At 43.5% G+C, this 21,739-nt stretch overlaps 1 protein-coding gene and 1 long non-coding RNA gene across 4 annotated transcripts in view; one reads left to right on the top strand and one right to left on the bottom strand.

Moving 5' to 3' along the window:
* Positions 1–21,739, bottom strand: part of CDH12 (cadherin 12) — a 652,390-nt gene that overhangs the window by 592,339 nt on the left and 38,312 nt on the right. The gene's annotated exons all lie outside the window — the stretch shown is intronic.
* LOC309373855 lies at positions 14,377–18,925 on the top strand. 2 transcript variants are annotated; one of them, XR_014170241.1, is made up of 3 exons: positions 14,377–14,682; positions 15,040–15,194; positions 18,841–18,925. It is a non-coding gene; the product is annotated as an uncharacterized lncRNA (long non-coding RNA). The 2 variants fall into 2 exon arrangements; XR_014170242.1 differs by lacking the exon at positions 18,841–18,925 and adding an exon at positions 18,469–18,623.

Genomic DNA, 21,739 nt, shown 5'->3' with positions numbered 1-21,739 from the left:
ACAGGTGAATCTAAAAAAAGACACAAATTAAACTCAGGAATAAAACAACATCAGCACAAACACAGCCTGTGAAAGAACAGATGAGTTGTATTTTTCTTCCTCTGAGTCAACAGGCAGCTATGCTTAAATATATATTTCAGTAGGGAGAACATTCCTTAGCCTATTTCGCCTGGGCTGATGAACCTTCCCGCAGCTGTAACAATCTCTTTCATACTTCATAGCATTTTACAAGTGATAGTTCACCTGCTTTATATGAAACAGTCCCACATTCAATCATTGCTATCTCTAGTTTTAACAAAAAAAAAAAAAAAAAAAAAAACAGGTAGCAAGTGATGGGAAAGCTCTTTGCCCAAAGCCCTGGAGAGCATCTTCCAGACATGACAGATGGTACCAGAGGAGATGTCAAATAGCCTGACCAGATATAAGGCAGCTACCTATGTCTCCTCTTTTAACACCCCTGTTCTTACACCACAGTCAAGGGCCTGAGATCCATGTTATCTCACACACAGACACACAGACACATCCCTGCTGGTATTACAGATTGCTGCATGCTGTGTTCTGTTTCGCTTGCAACAGTTTCCCTGATGCTGATTCAAAAGCAGAGAGCATTTGTTCTTTTGAATGTAGATATACAAGAGATGGCTTATAATATGCAGGCAGTGGTTCAGACTGAATCTCACCAGCTGTAGCTTGGCACCGCATGAACATTATAATGCCCATGTACAAGTATTTACGTCCTTCTTCCAAACAGCTAAAGGTTCTTGAAACTGGAAGAATGGCAATTCGTCCTTCAATGGCAATTACAATAACAAACAAAGGCAGTGATTTGTTTGAGACAGGTACAAGAACACAGAGGGTGTCTCTTGTAAATTAGGGGTGGGAAGATGGTGTCTCCCCAGAGAATTTTCTTAACAGATGAACAGACTCATACAGAGAGGCATTTTCTGAACAACACAGGTCACAAGCAGCTTTACTGACCTTTAAACAGCATCTCTCAAGATACACCAAAGCCAAAGGTTCTCAGCCAAATTTAGTCGTTCCCAAAGTAAACCCGCACTGTGAGGGGGGTGACATTTTCTGCTGGCTATCAGGCAATAGGTTTTTTCACCTGCCTTGCCCTACCCTCCAGCCCTAGGAGCCTTTTCCAGTCCATGCTTTTGAGAACAGCAGCAGAAGCTGGGAAGAGAGAAGACGAATGCAGCGATATGTTTTAAAATAATTGTTCATCTATGTTTCTCAATTTGTTGGGTCTCTGGACCGTAATAAAGATTGTTGTTGTTGATCCTTTTAAATGGTGTTTTTATATGCTTTGATATTTTATGCATTGTGGTCTGCCATTATTATTATTTTATTATAGTTTAGTAATTCTAGTAATTGATAAGCTGTTTAATTATGATTTGCTGATATTTGATTTTGCTGTTTTCTATTCTATTCTAATGGGTCATTGAATATTGTTTTATTTGATATAAGCTGTTTATTTCAAAGTTACTGTGACTCTTATTTATTTATGATTATTACTTTATCAAAATAAAAATAAAAATAATGTATAAAATACATAAACGTTATTGTGACTTTTTTCTTCAGGTATACTGCTCCGAGGCCATTTAGGGCTCCTTGAATTGTGCTTGAAAATGTAATTTAAAACAATTTAAAGCAACCTCACCCCCAAATAAAACAACACCCAGCCAAGTTAAAACCCCATCCCAATTAAACAACAATTTTAGCACAAGGGAGTCAGCCCACACCCTTGCTCCACCCCCAGTATAGGACCCTCAAAAGGCAGTAGCAAGGACAGTAAATTCCCCAGACCATTGCATAATAGATGATGAGTGTTTATCTTTCCAGGCTTGGAGGATAAGTCTCCTAGATACTACACAGATGGCCAATCCTCCATTGTTAGTTTGTTGTGTGCCTACTGTTGGCTTGCCATGCGCTTACTGCGAGCTTGCATACAGCCATGCCACCCTAGTGAAATTCTTCTTACAAAATGTTATCTTAGGTCAAAGCTGTCAACTTTTCCCTTTTCTTGCGAGGAATAAGGGAATTCCCCTTAAAAAAAAGGGAAACATTGACAGCTATGTTTTAGGCTAATGCACATTTACCACTGTATGCACGAGTTGTTTGTATGAGATCCACACATACCCCAGAAATACTACATTTATCATCTGACTTTCCCTCCATTTTTCCTAAGCTTTGTTCATGCAGCCTCCCAGTAGCTGGATCCATGTCCTCCCTGGATACTTTACAAATGAACTCAGTTCTGAAGACTTTTTCATGCGTTCATCTGTCAGTCACATCAGAAACATTGTGCCCAGGCACCATAATTAGTATTCTGCAGTGGGGACCCTACCTGTGCCTGGAATTACATCTATGCGGATCATGGCAGGGAGGAGGGTCTCCCAGCAGATCTTGCCATGACAGGCTGCACAAATCAATTTTCATTAATTCTGCCTCTTTAAATCTGTCTCCTCTTTTGGAAAGATTGTTATCTGCATCAGACAACTATGGCAAGATAATTAACAAAAACACTGCAGGATGCTGATAGCACCAGCAGCCAATTTACTTGGCAATGGTCTCTCTCTCACACACACTCTTTTTTATAAGTGAGCTGGGTTAGAAATAATACAACAGATCTTTGCAGAGTGACATCATGTATAAAATTCCAATACTAATCCAAAAATAATACCTTCTCAAATTTTAATTACGTAGCGTCAAGGAAGGATTAATGACTCGGAGTTTCTGACAAACAACTTGAGCGTTACATGGCCCCCAAAATGTTCACCATAAGATTGACAGCTCAGAATCAGTGTCTCGGGGCTGCATTAAAGTTCTTGGGATGGGGGGCGGGGAGGCTGTGAGCTTATCAACCACTCTCTTGCACACTACTTGACATTCACTTCAAGCCATCCACTATATAACCCTGATTTCACAGAGGTAATGATGTCTCAGTTGCATGATGCAATTTCAGTTTCCATCAATGGCTGAGCCTGGAGAAACTACAATTCAGCGCGGCAATGACAATGCAATGTGTTGACATCACCGGTGATCTGGCATTTGTTTGACATATTCCATTAGCGCCTTAAGTAGTTAAGGCTTGTGTAACAAGTGTATGCTCAGCAAACACAGGGCTTCTCTCTCCTCCAAGTTTTATATGTCTCAATCACAGCTAGGAAGGAAACAATTCCAATAATGTGACAAGGGGAAAAAAAGAAATCAATAGACATTTTAAGGGCGAGACCAAGTCAAGGGTTGCTTCTAGCGCTACATTTCCCCGCTCACATTTAAAACTCTCCTGCTCTCGTAAAAACACCTCTTCATTAATTGGATAGCGGGGGTTCAATGGAGTCATTCTGTTTGGCAAGAACTCCAAATGAATGTAAAACAAGTAAGGATTTTTTACTTATAGTTCAGGTGCGCATAAACTACAAAGATGGTATTTGGGGTCTGTAGTGACCCCAAGGTTTAGCCCCCATGGGATACTTTTCTTAACAGCTGCATCAACATAACACAGGCTATTAACTGAAAGGGTGTTTTTTATATATATAAAAAATCACTTGGGTAGTGCATAAACTTCAATACATTGGACTGGAAGGGTTTCTTTTCACCCCATTTCACTTTAAATGTGGTTTTACTGATCATTGTATCTTTAGTAAAAAAAGTTCAAAACCGCCACACACAAAAAGGAAAAGGGGCTGAAAGACTGCAGAGTAATTTAACTCCTTGTGCCAGGTCTTATTGTGAGTCTCTTTCTTTCCTCCTCTCCTCCTCCTGTGCCTCTGCCTTTTTTCCGTCACTTTCTCTAACCCTTGTGCCTAGAAAAATTGTGTCCTCCCTAAAAGAGGGCATGTGTTGCAGTGAGACCTGGAGAATGACCTCCCTGTTGTGGGTGTGCTTATTGGACAACCACAACACCCAATTGGTAGGTCCCTTGTTGCTGGGTTTAATCTGGCCAATGGGGTGCAGTCTAAATGGATCGAGGGACCTATATATACCTTTGCACGTGACCCAGAGCTTCCTCTTTTGGCTCATGCATGGAAACACCCACCCACCTCTCCCTACTTTTAGGGCATTTTTGCGATTGACCTTGCTATGCCGCCGTGTGTCATCTGTCGTTGGGACAGGGGCATGGCAGGAATTTTCCCCACTTGGCTGATTGGCTGTTGCCATTTGGGTTTCGTCTGCCACATAGCAATTCATCACAACTTGTAAGGTTGCGGATAGGCACTGGTTGAAGTGATAGGGATGGGAGAGCGGTCTTCGCCCTCCGTATGTGAAGGGTATTCTTTTAAAGGAATCCAGGTTCTCAATTTGGTTTGGTCAACCCCTGAGAGGGGGTTGTGCCCGTGCCTGAGTCCAGGGGAGCAGCTGGGGAGTGCATGTAATCTGTTCCTGGGCTTTTCACCTACCTCAGGTGTTCAACCTTGGCTGGCCTATGCTGGTGTCCTGGGTCAGTGCTGCCTACAAGGGTGCAGGGAGCTAGTCGAACCAGAGCCTATGCAACCACTCACTTTTCTGTAATCAATGAAGTTGCGACCTAAATTCTGCCAAAAACCAAAACTAAAATTTGAGTCAAATGTGTGTTTATTTAGGAGGGAGGTCTCTGGGTCTGAACACGCAAATGTAGATGATGATGATTGAAATGATATACACAGGGCGATTTACAGCATAAAAACACCCAATAACTGGTTTGCAACATCAACTCCACCATGTGAGAATCCCTTGTATCTAATCCAATCCAAATAACTTTATTGTAGTAGCCATTGGCCATGACAATCTGAATCAAAAATAAATACAAGCAAAAGAGATGCCACACCACAAACAATAGTCTCTATTTAGATCTCTGTTTAGATCTTACAGTTTACTGCTATATAGTCCAGGGCCTTCTTTCTGATCTTTTTGGCTGCCAGAGCAAAAAGGGTGACTCATTGAAGTGTTTACATCACTAAGAAGCCATAGGGCTTCTTCTCTGCCGGGGAGAGATATCTTTCCTGTATGGACGGTAGGGTAAGAAAGAGCCTCTTGGGTCCAGTGTATAGTGGGCAATATAGTAAAAAGCGCATGATGTCTTCCACCTGCAGTTGCCCATGTATACAGAGTGGATGATGGCAGTGCCTGGAGACAGACAGTAAGGTTGTGCATCCTCAGCAGAGACGAAATGATGAATGACTGCTGAAGGAGTGCAGAAAGAAGAAACACCATGGTTCATCTGCAGCAGCACAACCGGACACCTCAATCTGCCCCAGCTGCAACAAAACATGTCCGTCTTGTGTTGGTCTTTACAGCCACAGCAGGCTCTGTAAACTTCCAACAGTGTGACTTCACTCCCAAAGGTGTAATCCTTCATTGTCTCACAAGACAGACGGATGCCAACAATGTAATAATAAGAGAGGTGGGGAGAGAACAAGACCTGCCCCCTGAGACATTTAAAAGGCCATAGGCCTGCTTGAGGAAATGTCTTCTAGTGTTTCCAGCTATGAAGGCAATAACAGAGTGATCATGTTCCACATTGGTCATCTGCTCTGCTGAGCATCTTAAAGAACTTAGCAAGATCATCTGAGAGTTGTACTTGACTGCCTTCTCGTACTGCTACTTTAACCCAGAAGCGCTTGATGTCATCGGACTCGGTGAAATCACTGAATTTTCCAGCATTTCAGACACTGGTACAGAGAAAAGGGACAGAAAGGGGGAGATAAGAGAGGCATTTTCCTCCCCTTTTGGCTATTGGCATCACTACCATTGGAACATCATAAGTGACATCAGAGCAGCAATGAGGATTGGTAAGTAAGGATATCTAAGGATCCCAGTGGAAATGAGAATGGAAACTGTCACAATTTGCATGTTGCTCAAGGTCAGAAATGGAAATCATGCAAGTGAAAATCAATGGTATCCACTATTGTTACTTTAGCTCACAAATGTTACATAAATACATTATTTTCTGCATTGCTCTTGACATTTGCCTTCCATTGTAATTACAGTGGTACCTTGGGTTACAAACACTTCGGGTTACAGAACTTGGGTTAAGAACTTTACCTCAGGATGAGAACAGAAATTTGGCGGCAACGGCGCAGCGGCAGCAAGAGGCCCCATTAGCTAAAGTGATACCTCAGGTTAAGAACGGTTTCAGGTTAAGAATGGACCTCCGGAACGAATTAAGTATGTAACCAGAGGTACCACTGTATAATAATTATTTGCATTGGTTTGGGTTATAGCCGATAGTGAGATGAATAATGTAGGTTTAGAGGAAGGCAAGCTGCAGCAGAATGGAAACAGCACTGATTGCTGCAAGCTCAGGGTGAGACAGGATGTACACATGGAAGCAGACTTTTGGACCCAGCCACTGACTTGCAAAAGGTAGCATTGGAAGAGGCCTGTTAACTACAGAATGGAATTATTCATATTTCCATCTAATTTGTTGAGCTGTCACTCCAACTAATCTTCTAATAATGGTCTCAGGACATAATTTGAAGGCCCAATATATAGCAACCTCACTGAACCTAGGCATGTTGGGGTTGTGGGTGCCTATATGGGAGGCTCCCCTGGTATCCTTGAAGAACAGTAGAATATAAAACAACAATCCAAGGACAACTCAATGAATTCTTGTAAAAAAACAAAACCTTTCATCTGCAGGTTATGTCATTCAGCCATACATATAAAGCTCACCCTGCTTTTCAATCACACTTCTTTTACTTGATTTTCCTCTACTGTGACATATAAAGAGATAGAAGCCAAGCTCATAAAAGAAAGTGAAATATGAGGCGTTCTAAGCCTTTGCATTTGTCTATTGTAAATAGCTGCCCATCTAAAGGAGCCACCTCAGAAACTGGAGATATCAGAGAGAATAATGATCATGTTTACTTATCCATAGGTGTTTCATGCTTTTTGGCAGTTTCCCAGATGTGGAGGCATTGGGGAGTCGGAGGCTGAATTGCTCTTTGTTTTCATGACTGCTGCTGTGCTTTTACAGAAAGGTGCCTGTGAGAGTCATTCTGATGATCAAAAGCAGGTTCCCGGGAGGAGAAAAAACAAAATGAAATGTCCTGCTTGTGGGAGTGGTGTACTTGTGTGACCAGTTTAAGGGGAGGGGGGAGAAAGAAAGAAAAATCACACGTTGTGGTTCTTCTTCCACGAAATGAAATGTTATGTTATTCATACAAGTGGACACCTTTTGGTGAGCAGCTTAGTTTTTAAAAGCATCGCAAGGCCACGTAAAAGATTACTGCTAGGAGGAACAAGCTGGACACTGGCAATGATCAGGTAGACATTGACATTGTCCACCAAAGGCTTTGAGCTTTCACCTGTCCTGGAAAGGGTGTCAGTCTTAACAGCCTGAGCACTTGCCACCAGTGACAAACTCAGTGTGGCTGTGGCCGTGTGCTGGTCCTGGGGGGGGGGTACCATGAGGCGTGGTCAGAGTCTGGTCCTGGGTCAAGGGTCTGGAGACTGTCCACCAAGGGCAAAGCAGGGTCCAAAGCAAGAAGCCAGGCATGGTCAGGAACTCCAGAAAAAACAGGTCTGGGTGCTGGCAGCAACAGGTTTCCAATGACGTTGCACCCACAACCTGGGACTGGGCTGACTGGCCCACAGGTGACTCGCCTCTCCTGGCCTTAAGGCGAGCACTCCTCCTGATAGAACTTAGTTCCCTCCGCCTCTCTGCCCTGAGCCTCTGCAGCTCAGGAGAGGCTGGAGGTTTACTGGACCCAGAGGCCGCATCACCTTCCCTGACAGGGCTGGGAGAGGAGCACCTGCAGGCACTGAGTCCTCAACCACCTCTGGAGCCAGAGTGGATTCATCTGGTGTCTGCTCCTGAGGATCCAGCACAGGTGCGGGCCCTTCAGACTCAAGGCCCTGCCCCGGCTCAGCCGGTCCTGGAGACGGGGACTCCTGTGCAGGCTGGGATTCCTCCGGTTCAGCCTCTGAATCAGATTCCCAGGCCATCACAGGCCGTGAGTGAAGGTGTGCCATGATCTTTCACCAACACAAGGAGAGTCTGGATGCTTCTGCTCTCTACCTCATGTGGTGGAGATCTCCCCACTGTATAGCCCCACACACCAAGGGCCAGCGGTCAACTCATGCATCTCATATTGCAACCATGCATTGTACCCTGAGTCAGCATGAGGATCTTGCCCACCATGTGTCCAGACAATACAGGAGCCACTAGTACAATTGGAGTCTCTTCTGATGACCCAGCCACTGTAGGCACATTGTCATTCTCATCCACCACAAACACCTGAACTGTAGTGTTGCCACACAAGGAGGGCAACCCGGCATCCTTGGCCCTCACTTGGAACTCCAGTATCATTATTGTAATGCCATTAAGGGGGAGTTTGACTGAAATGCATCCTGGCATTGTAATAAGAAATTGGAAGCATAGGGTCTATGGCTTATAGTTAGAAAAATGCTTCAGCATAGGTAAAGGTAAAGGGACCCCTGACCATTAGGTCCAGTTGTGACAGATTCTGGGGTTGCGGCGCTCATCTCGCTTTATTGGCCAAGGGAGCCGGCATACAGCTTCCGGGCCATGTGGCCAGCATGACTAAGCCGCTTCTGGCAAACCAGAGCAGTGCACAGAAACGCCGTTTACCTTCCCGCCGGAGCAGTACCTATTTATCTACTTGCACTTTGACATGCTTTCAAACTGCTAGGTTGTCAGGAGCAGGGACCAAACAACAGGAGCTCACCCCATCATGGGGATTCGAACTGCCAACCTTCTGATCGACAAGTCCTAGGTTCTGTGGTTTAACCCACAGCGTTCAGCATACCCTCCAATATTTCTCTGATGAAAATAGGGATGTCCTACTCAATAATAATAATGATGATGATGATGATGATGTCTATTATTTATATGCCACCCATCTGGCTGGGTTACACCAGCCACTCTAGGTGACTTGCAACATATATAAAAACATGATAAAACATTAAACATTAAATGACTTTCCTTTACAGATGTTTTCTAAAGGTTGTATAGTTATTATCTACTTTACTCGGGGGTTACACAACTCCATACCCTCCAACATTACTCAAATGAATATAGGGACTTCCTAAGGAAAAGTGAGACATTTGGGGATCAAATCAGAAACTGGCATGGCTTCTGTAAATCTGAAACTGTCCCTGGAAAATAGGGACACTTGGAAGGTCAGCTTCAGTAGACTACTTGGAAAATTGGCAGTATAGGAGTGAAAAGCTTGAGGGTGACAGATGCCAAATTTGAGGTAAAAAGATAAGAGATGTTTTATTTAGAGCAAATTAAACAATTGACAACAGACTATGGCATGCTAACAAGTTCTGTGTGCTTTTCTTTCATAGACTTTGCTAGAGGTTTTTCCAGAAACTTTTCTCCATTCTGGAGAATGCTTTGTTGTGTTAGGTCAAGGAAAATGTGTAGTATGTGCTATTGTCAAAGACTAGTGAAACATGGTTGCCAATGTTATTAAAATGCTTTTGTTTCCCCAGCTTGTGAAAGTCATTGGGCTTGCGAGTTGTCACCTGCTGCTGCTAAGTAATGGTTTCTGGCCAATCTTAGCTCTGGAAGTATGGAAATTTGCCATTGCTAGGCAAGATTGCCATAGATCAGGCCTCAATCCTGAAGAATTTACAGTTAGACGTTAGATGTGAAAGGAGATGGGGAGAGGAAATCACAAGTGATGGAAACATATAGTTTGGGAAGCATAGAGAAGGGGAAAGTAGATTTGAGGTGCACCGTGGCTGGTTTTTGATTATCAGTTTTTGAAGGTACAGAAGAGTCCTCAGGAAAAAAAGTGACAAGTAGATTTAGCAGGCAATTGTGTGACTATTTCCTTCCCTGCCCCCATTGCAATATTTAAAGGCTGGGCTTGCCAGCTGACCAGAAATTCTCCTGTTGGGCCTGCTACTGTGTCTCGAAGAACCATGCAACATGCAGAAATCAGCCTGGGTGGTTGTAGGATATGGGAGCCAACATAACTCTTGCCTATGCCAACCAAAAAGTCAGTAGCTAGTAAAAGTTAGCAATGTTGTTAAAGACAGGGGAGCCCGGTTAGGATAAACGAACATTTGCTACCCTTATTTCTAAGCTCCACCCAATTTATAAAAAAATGAATTGGTTGCAGCAGATATTTAGGGGAGGAGCTGCACCCACTAAAAATTGGCAACTCAAAGATACAAAAGTCAGGGACAGAGGGAGGTAAATGTAAGGGTGGCTGTGTAGCTTTATCTACTCAATTTTCTCCTTTTCTCTTGCACCCTTCAAAGGATAGGCTTGTCAAATGTTCTGAAATCCCTTCAGTTCTTTGGCTAATTCCGCCAAAAAGAAAACCTAACCAAAACTCTGTGGGGGAAGATGTACTGAAGGAGTAAGGAGAAATGTTTCTCATTTCCTCCATTAAGCATGGGGTTGGACTATATTATATTCAATAACCCTTTTATCTCTGCTCCAAGCAACTGCTGAAGCTGGAAGAAGTGTAAGGAAGGACACCATACTATATCAATATTGCCTGAAGAACATATCCTTTAAGAGTATGCCTCTTAGGAGCTGAAATTTCCTGGCATTTTGGAGCTTGTGTGAAAGTGAGAAGCTCTTCAACACATCAAGTTAAATTGGAAGAGTTTTGTTGTTAATGTATTTTTTAACTGAGTGCATTTATACCCTGCTTTTCCTCTAAAGAACTCGAAGCAACATACAGTGATACCTCGGGTTAAGTACTTAATTCGTTCCGGAGGCCCGTTCTTACCCTGAAACTGTTCTTAACCTAAAGCACCACTTTAGCTAATGAGGCCTCCCGCTGCTGCTGCACCGCCAGAGCACGATTTCTGTTCTCATCCTGAAGCAAAGCTCTTAACCCAAGGTACTATTTCTGGGTTAGCGGAGTCTGCAACCTGAAGCGTATGTAACCTGAAGCGTATGTAACCCAAGGTACCACTGTACATAATTACGCCCATTCCATTTTTTTATTGACAACAATGCTACAAGGTAGCTGAGGCTGAGAAACTGTAAGTAGCCCAAGATCAACATGGCTGAGTGTAAATTTGAACCTGGGTTTCCCTTGCCTTTATCCAACATTGTAAACACTACAAGACTCTCATATGATTGGGGTCTGAGGATAGGATTTGAGATTTTTAATACAGACTCCTGCCCTGTCCACTCCCCACTCTTCAAGATTTCCAGTGTTCTGAATGAGGGTTAGGGGAATATATTCAAAAGAAAGTATATTATCTAGGTTTATGTTGGCTATCCTTATTCCATCCTTTATTCAGTTCTGTAAGAGTCTTAGCAAAATTCAGATTATCGTCATTATTTTTTGAAGAGAGAGATTCAGTGTTTTGCAATGGGTCAGGGCAAAGACTATGAAACACAGAATTTGATGGAAATCTTTTGATTTCCCCCTGTAATAAGGGACTAAAAACTCCCTTTTATCTTTGCTTTGCTGGCAGAGGAAGCACCCTGTGTACTTCACATGATTCATGCAAATCAATTTGTGCTGTTTGTGCCAATTCTTATGGGGGGAGGGGAATCAGTCTATATTGGTTAGGATAAGGTAGATGAGATGAACGTCTTGAATCTGTGGAAGAGTAATTATATGACAGACCTTCTATTTATTAGAAACATGAAAATGCAAATTATTAGATACTGTGAGATTGATTTTCTCTAATCCCATGTTGAAGAATGACCTTCTTCTAGAGATACATTAAGTACCTTCAATTATGATGTTCCACTGCTTGATCAAGAAATATCTATTTGTGAGGGAAAACACTGATTTTTAGTGCCAGCTCTAGTGGAATTTTTAAAGATATCTGTGGTACTGGTGCTTTTTAGTACCTGACTGTTTTTATTATATTGATTTTTTTACCTTGTAAACTACCTTGTTGTTTTATAATGAACAAGGCCCTGTGGAACACCCAATGGAATGCCCTCCCATCAGATGTGAAAGAGATAAATAGTTATATGACCTGTTTGTCAGCCCCTGTATGGCAGACATTTTGTGAGGCCCGGCCCTAATCCAACAGAGGCCCTAATCCACTCCACTGAGCATGCTTGAAACAATTTACTGCCAAAGAAATGCAGATTTGCTGACACAGGTAGTTCCAAAACTGGGATGTCCTTTCAGGAGAACAGAGTAGTACCCCAACATGGTGAGCTTCAGGTTACATGCAGTCCTGTGAACATAGGAGCACCTACATTTTGAATATGGATATAAATGGATGGTCCTCTGTCATGGATGCTTTAGCGGAGATTCCTGCATTGCAGGGGGTTGAATTAGATGACCCTTAGGATCCCTTCCAACTCTACAATTCTACAATTCTATGGTTCTGTATTAAAAAGCAGAGACATCACCTTGCCAACAAAGGTCTGTATAGTTAAAGCTATGGTTTTCCCAGTAGTGATGTATGGAAGTGAGAGCTGGACCATAAAGAAGGCTGATCGCCGAAGAATTGATGCTTTTGATGCTGGAGGAGACTCTTGAGAATCCCATGGACTGCAAGAAGATGAAACCTATCCATTCTGAAGGAAATCAGCCCTGAGTGCTCACTGGAAGGACAGATCCTGAAGCTGAGGCTCCAATACTTTGGCCACCTCATGAGAAGACTCCCTGGAAAAGACCCTGATGTTGGGAAAGATTGATGGCACTAGGAGAAGGGGATGACAGAGGACGAGATGGTTGGACAGTGTTCTCAAAGCTAGGAACAGGATTTTGACTAAACTGTGGGAGGCAGTGGAAGACAGGAGTGCCTGGTGTGCTCTGGTCCATGGGGTCACGAAGAGTCGGACACGACTAAATGACAACAACATGGTTCTATGAAAAGGCCCTATGTCAAATTGATACACTTCAAAGGCACAGGTCCCTTTGCTTGGAAAAGAGGATTGTGTGAGAGAATACTTTCATACAAACTGATACCATTGCAAATGTTACAGACATTTTCAGAAGTAACTGCAACAGACAGCTCTCATTTTTTTAAAAAAACAACTAACCATTTTGCACCCCCATCAACATCTTCTTACCGCTGTTTTCCAGCCCGCCACTCCCCCAAAATGTACTTCCCTTCTCAAAATCAAAATGCCCAATGAAACAGCACAAACAACACAGCTCCTTCTGATATACTGTACGGAACACAGAAACCAAAAAGGAGAAGAGGAATCCAGCCTCTCTCTTTGAAGATCAGTTGCTTGAGAAACGCGAGTAGTAGCCAAACTTCAAAGAGAACGTGGCCTTCCTACCTGGCTGAAGCACTTCAGAGAGAGCTAATTTACCTTCTCTGGTAAAATCAAGCCTTCGAGCAGGTTTGCTGCCTGTGAACTGCTAAAGCTAGTGGACATTTGAACCTAGGTGGCAGTCCCTTTGAAGTTTGCCCACGGTAGTCATTAGCATTTCAGAGATAGCAGAGCTACCCTTCCCCCCCACTAAAAAATTCCTCCCCACCTTAGGAAGTTAATATCTGGGTTGAACTTTCTGCAAGGGGTGGGGGATCATGCACTTTAAAGGACAACATTTAAACAAGGCAATGTCTGCAGGTACCTGGCTACAATGAAACCCAGCTTCTGCCAACCTAGCAGTTCAAAAGCACACCAGTGCAAATAGATAAATAGGTATCACTGCGGCGGGAAGATATATGTCCCATTCTGCCAGAAGTGGTTTAGTCATGCTGGCCACATGACCTGGAAAGCTGTCTGTGGACAAACGCCGGCTCCCTCAGCCTCAAAAGCGAGATGAGTGCCACAACCCCATAGTCGCCTTTGACTGGACTTAACCATCCAGGGGTCCTTTACCTTTTAACGTTACAATTAATTCCAGGGGATTTTGAAGGCTGGGCCATAGTTTAGCTTACATGGGATTGAGTGCAGACACATAAGCCAGTACCACTCGGTGGAAATGCACACACAGTTGCTGCAATGTTTTGCCATCAGCTGGGTCGTAAGTCCTTCAATAAACCATTACACTGGGGCCAATGGTTTGTTGGTTTATTTGCTTTATTAAACAAATTTATAGACCGCATCACAGCATGAAGCCATCAGAATGGTGTATATGTTAAAAACAGAATGAAACGGAAACCCAAACTCTAAGAATAATAACATCAGTTCAAGAAGCTGCATCAAATGTGATGTTGACATGTTCTTTGCTTGCATTGTATATTGTGGGTGCAACATTCAGATTCAAAACCTATACAAAGCTCCCTTAGATCAGGACAAATTTGTCTGGGTGCAAAATTGTTGGGGGTGGAAAATTTCAACACCTGGTACTGCCTCAATACAGCTGTGTGCTTCTGTCGCTGGACTCTGTTGAAAATGGATTCTCCATGCAAACCAGGAAGTGACCTCTCCAAACAACAGAACAACTCCTCTTTTCTTTTCATATCTCTGTGGCTGCGATCTCCTAGGTGACATGGATGCCATTAGGCAGTTGAATGTGCAGGTATACTCCATCCATTTCCATCCCTTCCACCCCCATCCACATGGCCTCAGGTGCTGGCAACCCATGCTATGCCACTGATAGGGCCTTCTCTGTGGTGACTCCCTATCCCTTGAATTATGTCAAACATAATTTGTAGTGAGCTTTTGTCATACATGAAAAACACATTCATCAAGGCCTATGGGCCATGTTAATCTGGGTGTTTAGGGCTTTTTTCTTTTTTTAAAAAAAGTGCTCCTGTGTTAGTTATTGGCATTTGATGTTTACCTGGGCTTTAGCAAGCGACTCTGTCATTGTTTTACTGGTATGTGTGTATATTGTTTTCTTTTTAGTCTATTGTAAGCTACTCTGGGGTCTTGGATGAAATGCAATATGAAAATGGTATGAGTTATAATATTATTATATTTAAAACAATGCCAGACATTCTAAGCTTATAGGGATTTCCTGTTTGCAATGGGTCTGCTGTGTCATTTTGAGAAACGTTGAGTCCTCTCATTTGGCATCCGTCTCATCCCAAATAAACAGAATAATTCATTATTAATTGTTCCTACAAATAGGTTTTTCCTGTTGGCTCTATTTTCCCTTGAAAGTGCATGCCCTTACACTTGAAAGAGCAACACAACATTGCAGGACCTCATAGTTATAAATTATTGAATCTCAGCAGCTATTAAAGGAGCAGCCCCACCTCCAAGGCAAGTTCACCTGACATGAAAGAAGGGAAATTTTCTTGCAAACCTGTTCATGTTCCTCGGGAGATTATGGGTGAAAGTACTCATCCATGCTGAAGGATAGCCATTGGAGATCCAATTGACCAAGGTAATCAAGGTGATTAATGCAGGATCATTGCCCTCACTCTCTGATGATGTCATTTGCTTTCTGTGATGTCATTATACTAGGGTTACCAGACATCCCTGTTTCCTGGGAACAGTCCCCGGATTTGCATATAAGTCCCCGGACAAATTCCATCCCCGGAATGTCCCCGGATTTCATCTAATGTCCCCGGGGAAATGCAGCAGCGGCAGTCTCAGCAGCCTGGAGCAGTTGGCTCTGGCTGGCTTCAGGAGTTGCTCGGAAGTCCCCATATGGTGGTGGTGCAGGGGCTCTAAGATGCAGCTTCCGGGCTGCTTCCACCTTCCCTGACTCCAGCAACTAAGCTGTGAAGGGAGGCTTCATGCTGCCAATCAGAGCTTGCGTGCAAGCAGGAGAGGGCTGGGATCTCTCAGGCAATGGGAAGTCTCCCTTCCCAGCTGAGGGATCCCCACCTCCTCCTGCTTGCACGCAAGTAGGAATGGGATTGGGGCTGCTCTGATGGGAAGGGAGGCATCACACTGCCCGAGTCTTGCTGCCCCACCGCTCTAGGCCCTCCTTCTCTGCCTTCCATGACTGACCCACCACACACCACTTCCCCACCACCACCACCACCGAAGAACCAACAGCTCAGGGGCTGCCCAGGCTCATTGAAAAAGGAGATAGAAGCCTCGGAGGAAGGGGAAACATGGAGGTTGAGGTCAAGGTGGCAGCCGCCCCTCTGCCACCGCCATCACTGCAGCATCAATGTCCTGAACATGTAGTATTTATTTATGTATTTATTTATTTAAAGTGTCCCCAGATTCATTGAGAAAAATCTGGTAACCTTACATTATACTGTCAGTTGCTACCATTATGTCATCATATTCACTACATAGCTCTTTGGGAAAGGAGCCTTTTCACCTGTACCCAGGAAAACTTACTGCTGCTTACAGCAAGGTAGTGTAACCCCTGACCCTCCAGATGTTGTTGGCCTCCAACTCCCATCAGCTCCAGACAGCATGACCAATAGAGTCAGGTATTATGGGTGTCAGTGTCCAATCACATCTGGAGGGCCACAGGTTATCCACCCCCTCCTTAAAGATCAAATCCAAATGTCCCATGACAATGCAGTCCCATTGCATCATTGATGCTTTTTTATGCTAGCCACAATTGTGTTCTTTGTAAAACTGTTTAAGGAGACAGGCTATCATATGTTTCTTACACAGTGTTTGGGAAATCATTTCACAGTCAATTAGTCTGGCTCAGCTCTATGTCATTTTGTGCAACCTTCTATTTCTTAAAGAAGTTACTTACTTCCCTGTCTCATTTCCCAAAAAGTGCTTTTGCCATTCTGTTGTTTGTTTTTGTTTCTTTATTTATGGCTTTTGTCCGCAGTGCTGTTTTGAAAAAAAAGTTTGACTTTATTTTCTAGCACCAAAGTTTTACTTTCACCAAAAATGGCTTTCTACTCAGGAACACTGGAAATTCACATTTCCTTTTCCCCATCCCATGTTCTCTGCTCCTAACCTGCACACAGTTGAATCTGTGATTTTTTTTTTACCCCATTACCAGCTTCTTTGCATTCAACTGGATTCTACTTTATTTCTGCTCAAAAAGACTCATAATAGAGTGTCTCCTGATAGCAGAACTGGGACAGATATATATGCAAGCCATTCTCCACCTATATTGGTGTTTCTTGCTACCCTGGAATACATAAAAGGGATTAAGAACCAAAATACCTTCACATACTTCCCAACCATGAGACTACAACATTCTTCTGAAGCCCGCAGTCATAGATATACCAGTATATTATATAATGACATAAATGTCAGATCAGGGAGCAATCAAAACCCTGTATCTGCCAGCAGGAGCCTAGTTTGGAATAGACAGGTCTCCAACTGATCTCTAACTTAGCTCAGCTCTGTAAGTCCCCAAAATGTCGCAGCCAAAGCAATGTTCACAGCAGATAGTTTTTATTGTCAAAAATAACACTTACAGTCACTTCTGCAGCTCTGGATGTCTATGTACACCAATCTAATAGCTAGGCAGCTATTCCCAGGTCTGTGAACCATGGAGCAGTTGCAGCAACAGAGGACCACTCCCCCCCCCCAATCAGTTTACGTACCTTCCCCTGACGGGCTGAATACACACAGCCATAGACTGTGTGTGTGTGGAAAATACCTCTTCTCTTCCCTTTTCAATCACCTCCTGGTTCTGGGAGGCAGTGGTGCAGGAGAGGGTGCGGAAGTACATAGCCCATGGGTAGGCAAACTAAGGCCCAGGGGCCGGATGCGGCCCAATCACCTTCTCAATCTGGCCTGCAGACAGCCTGGGAATCAGTGTGTTTTTACATGTGTAGAATGTGTGCTTTTATTTAAAATGCATCTCTGGGTCATCTGTGGGGCATAGGAATTCGTTCATTTTTTCTTCTTCAAAATATAGTCTGGCCCCCCACAAGGTCTGAGGGACAGTGGACTGGCCCCCTGCTGAAAAGGTTTGCTGACTGCTGCCTTTACTTGTTTGACCTGACTCTTCTTATCTTCCTGTGCTCCACCCTTCAGCTATGAAGTTCCCCCCTGCTTCTGATTCTTGCCTCCTGGCTGGTAAGGGTCCCCACAAACCACTGCCCCTGTCTTCCAAGTCAGATTCCAGCTCCACTGCCCCTGGTGCACACTTGATAGCATCTTGCCAGTACCTGGTGCAAAATGGGGCATTGCAGGGGCAGGGCAGGGGGAGATCTAGCCCTATTCCAAACCCCGCTATGACCTAGTGAGCCAGAGGAAGTTACACTGACCAAAAGGGTGATGGAAGTCAAACTCTATTTTAAAGAGACGTTGGAGTAATTTGCAAAGTTGGAGGCATCATTTACTCCAGCATATTTTTTCACTGGCTTCCTTTAGTTTGGATCGCTCTGCAGATCGATGTACTATTCTAACACTTGCATTCTGCCCCTCCCCAAGGATAGAAGAGGATTCTTGTCCCTCTTGCTCATGACTCAGTGGAGGTCTCTACCCACTCATCGCCTTGTCTTACCAGCTGGTGTTGACCATAACTGTTAGCATTTAGTTTTGCACACATTTCATTTTGAACACAACATGTTCTAAGCATAGGAGGTGATTTGGGGATTTAGCACAAAGTGCCACCAGCATGCTGCAGACACTCCAGCTCTCTTCCTCATCAGATTCAGCTGGGTTTCTATGGAAGAAGAGCTCTCGCCTTTTGAAGTGTGGTCCTGATGCCTTGACCATGGCTGTCCTCCATTCATAGGTCGTGAGAATGACTGTTATTTCCTATCCAACAGATGTGGGGCCTCCAGAATATCTAGACCACTTCCTTCCTGATGAAGCAAAGCTGTCCAATGACACTTATTGATTGCCAATCCAGAGTCCTGAAGGGAGATGCTATCTTGCATCAAGTGATTCCAAACCCATAGCCCTGCTCAAGAACCAATCTCTGACCTGATCTTTTGAGAAACCTTCACCCCCAACTTCTTATCTTTTTTTTTTCAGTCTCCACGTTTTAAGCTTGAAACTCTGCTTCTGTCACTGACATTGTTTTTGCTTATTGGAACTGTCTGGTCACTCTGTCTGTCATATTTAGGTGATGACTCGGTGCCCTGCATTGGCCTTACACAGCAAATGTACAGGATACTTTTTATTTTTTATTTTTAAAGGCAGTTTCTCCTCACTCCTATCAGAAAACAGCAGCGGGCATTGCCAAAAGAAGAAAAAAGAACAAATAAACAATATTGAATTAAATATGAATATGTCATAGATTTATTTCCTTGGCAGCAATGTTTGCCATTTTCTCTCATTACCCATACACTTAGGATAAATTGGAAATGATTTGTATTATTCTGAATGTTTAAGATTTTCTTTAGAAATTATTCAGTTACTAATTGAATACTTGTTTTTAGGAAGTTGATGATTTTTTTTCATGAAAGGTCAAGGATAATTAAATGCTGGCTTACTTTTAAGCTTATTTTATATTTTGTATTTGTAAATAAAATGTAAAGGCAAGCCAGATGACTCTATTGTGCCATTTCTTTCTTTTACAGTGCAGCAAGCTAAACTAATAATTATGTTAGACTAACATTAAAGCTGGTTGTCAAATCAGATAGTGATGGCCATTTACCTTTGTTTAGATTCTTGCTTGTCTCCAAATATAGTATTTCTTTAAAATTCTAATTCTACAAAAAAATACTTAGTTCGTTATATTGTAACACGAAATGCCTGGATGACTCAACCAAATGGATTTAAGTGTCCATCTCTGAGTAGGTGGAATGGTGTAGGTCAGGGGTCAGCAAACATTTTCAGCAGGGGGGTGGTCCACTGTACCTCAGACCTTGTGGGGGGCCAGACTATATTTTGGAAAGGGAAAAAAAGAATGGATTCCTATACCCCACAAATAACCCAGAGATGCATTTTAAATAAAAGCACACATTTTACTCATGTAAAAACACGCTGATTCCTGGACCGTCCACAGGCCGGACTTAGAAGGAGACTGGGCAGGATCTGGCCCCCAGGCCTTAGTTTGCCTATCCATTGTGTAGGTGTTTTAGGTAATCCTCTCAAACAAGAAAAGGCTAAGCTGAAGAACAATGAATATTGTTTGGAAGTCTGTGCACAGCAGGCAAAGACAGGCTCTGGTCATGAGGTGGCTGGTTGAAATGAAGAGTGTAAAGGAAGGCTGTAAAGAATTATGTAGAATACCAAATGGGGGTGGAAGTGGCAAAGCAATGCTTTTTATGTTGTGCAGGGGATATTAGCAGCTTTAAAGCATATCATATTGCAAAATATACAATATGGAAAGAGAGTGTTTTAAAAAAGAAAGAAAGAAAGAAAGAAAGAAAGAAAGAAAGAAAGAAAGAAAGAAAGAAAGAAAGAAAGAAAGAAAAACATACTGTTCTGGGATTCTCTTGTGTGCCTTGGGGACAGATGATTTGTATTGGAGTAACACACTGCATTCAACAAGCAGGCAATGTGGTTCAGTCCTTTAAGTCCTTTGACACAGTCCAGGAACATCTCTCTTTGATCCCAGAGATGGGACCTCTTGCTTAATGCAAACTTCTCTGCTTTGCAAATGCAAACTTTTACAGAAGTTTTAAAATATTGAGCTAGAGTGGATGTTTTCGGCTTGATAGGCTGAAACTCAAAAGTATAGTTGAATTCATAGTTGAGATACCTGCTATGGAGATACACCTAATTGTGTGTTCATACCCATAAACCTCCCCCCTAAATAAATTCACACTTGACTCAAATTTTAGATTTGGTTTTCAGCAGAATTTAGCCCACAGCTTTATTGATTACAGAAAGTGAGTGGTTGCATAGGCTCTGGTTCAACTAGCTCTCTGCCATGCAGGTAGCACTGACCCAGGATTCCAGCATAGGTCAGCCAAGGGTGAACACCTGAGGTAGGTGAAAACCCCGGGAACAGATTATGTTCACTTCCCAGCTGCTCCCCTGGACTCAGGCATGGGCACAACCCCCTCTCAGGGTTGACCAAACCATCGAGTCCCTGGATTCCTTTAATGGACTACCCTTCACATAGGGATGGCGAGAGCATTCTCCCATCCCTATCACCTGAACCAGAGCCTATCCGCAACCTTACAAGTTGTGACAATTTGCTACGCAGCAGGCAAAACCCAAATGGCAACAGCCAATCAGCCAAGTGTGGAAAATTTCTGCCGTGTCCCTATCCCAATGACAGACAACACACGACGGCATAGCAAGGTCAATCGCAAAGCCCTAAAACTAGGGAGAGATGAGCGGGTGTTCTGTATGCACGCGCCAAAAGAGGAAGCTCTGGGTCACGTGCATGGGCATAAATAGGTCCCTCGAACCATTTGGGCTGTGTCCCATTGGCCAGATTGCACCCAGCTACGAGGGACCTACCAATCAGGTGTTGTGGCTGACCAATCGCATCCACCCACCACACAGGGTGTTGGTTTCAAGGTCTCACCACAATACATGCCCTCTTTAAGGGAGGACCTGATGTATCAGCACAAACCAGGCTGGTAAGACAAGAACTATTAGTGCAAAACAAGCACAGACAAGCAGCAAGTCCCATCCCTAGGAGCAAATGAATGGCACAATCCCGTCCAGTGCTCATTACCTACTTACTCCCTGTGAAGTCTGGTTGGGCAGAGAAGTGAGTTGTGCTCAGAAAAACTGGAAAGCCACCTCCAAGGATGGTTTTTCTTCTCTCATAAGAGCCTTTAATTGGGAGCCATGCTACCATCTAGTTTGTACTGGCACAAACAGGAAATTGACTTCCGTCCTTCTCCAAGCCCTGAATTTTCCAATTGCCCCCCCTCCTCCCCAGGTTCATATTGATTTTGGTTGCTTTGTATTTGGATGGGGAAAAAGCCTACCTTGTTGAAAGGGCAGCTTCTGATCCAAAAAGCGAAACACACAAAGCTCTAATATTTTAAGTGTCACTTTCCCAGCTTCCCTGTTCTTTCCCTCCCCTCTCTGCCTTTTTCTTCAGTCTTAGGCTCATCATTAGTTCTTTATCCCTGCTGCCAGCTGCAGCCTCTTACGGATTTATATCCAGATGCACCAACAGGTACC

This window comes from Podarcis melisellensis (assembly GCF_964234715.1).
Source record: "Podarcis melisellensis genome assembly, chromosome: 7".
In the NCBI taxonomy this organism is placed as follows: domain Eukaryota; kingdom Metazoa; phylum Chordata; class Lepidosauria; order Squamata; family Lacertidae; genus Podarcis; species Podarcis melisellensis.
The sequence above is the reverse complement of the archived record's forward strand: the minus strand, read 5'-3'. Positions and strand labels throughout refer to the sequence as shown.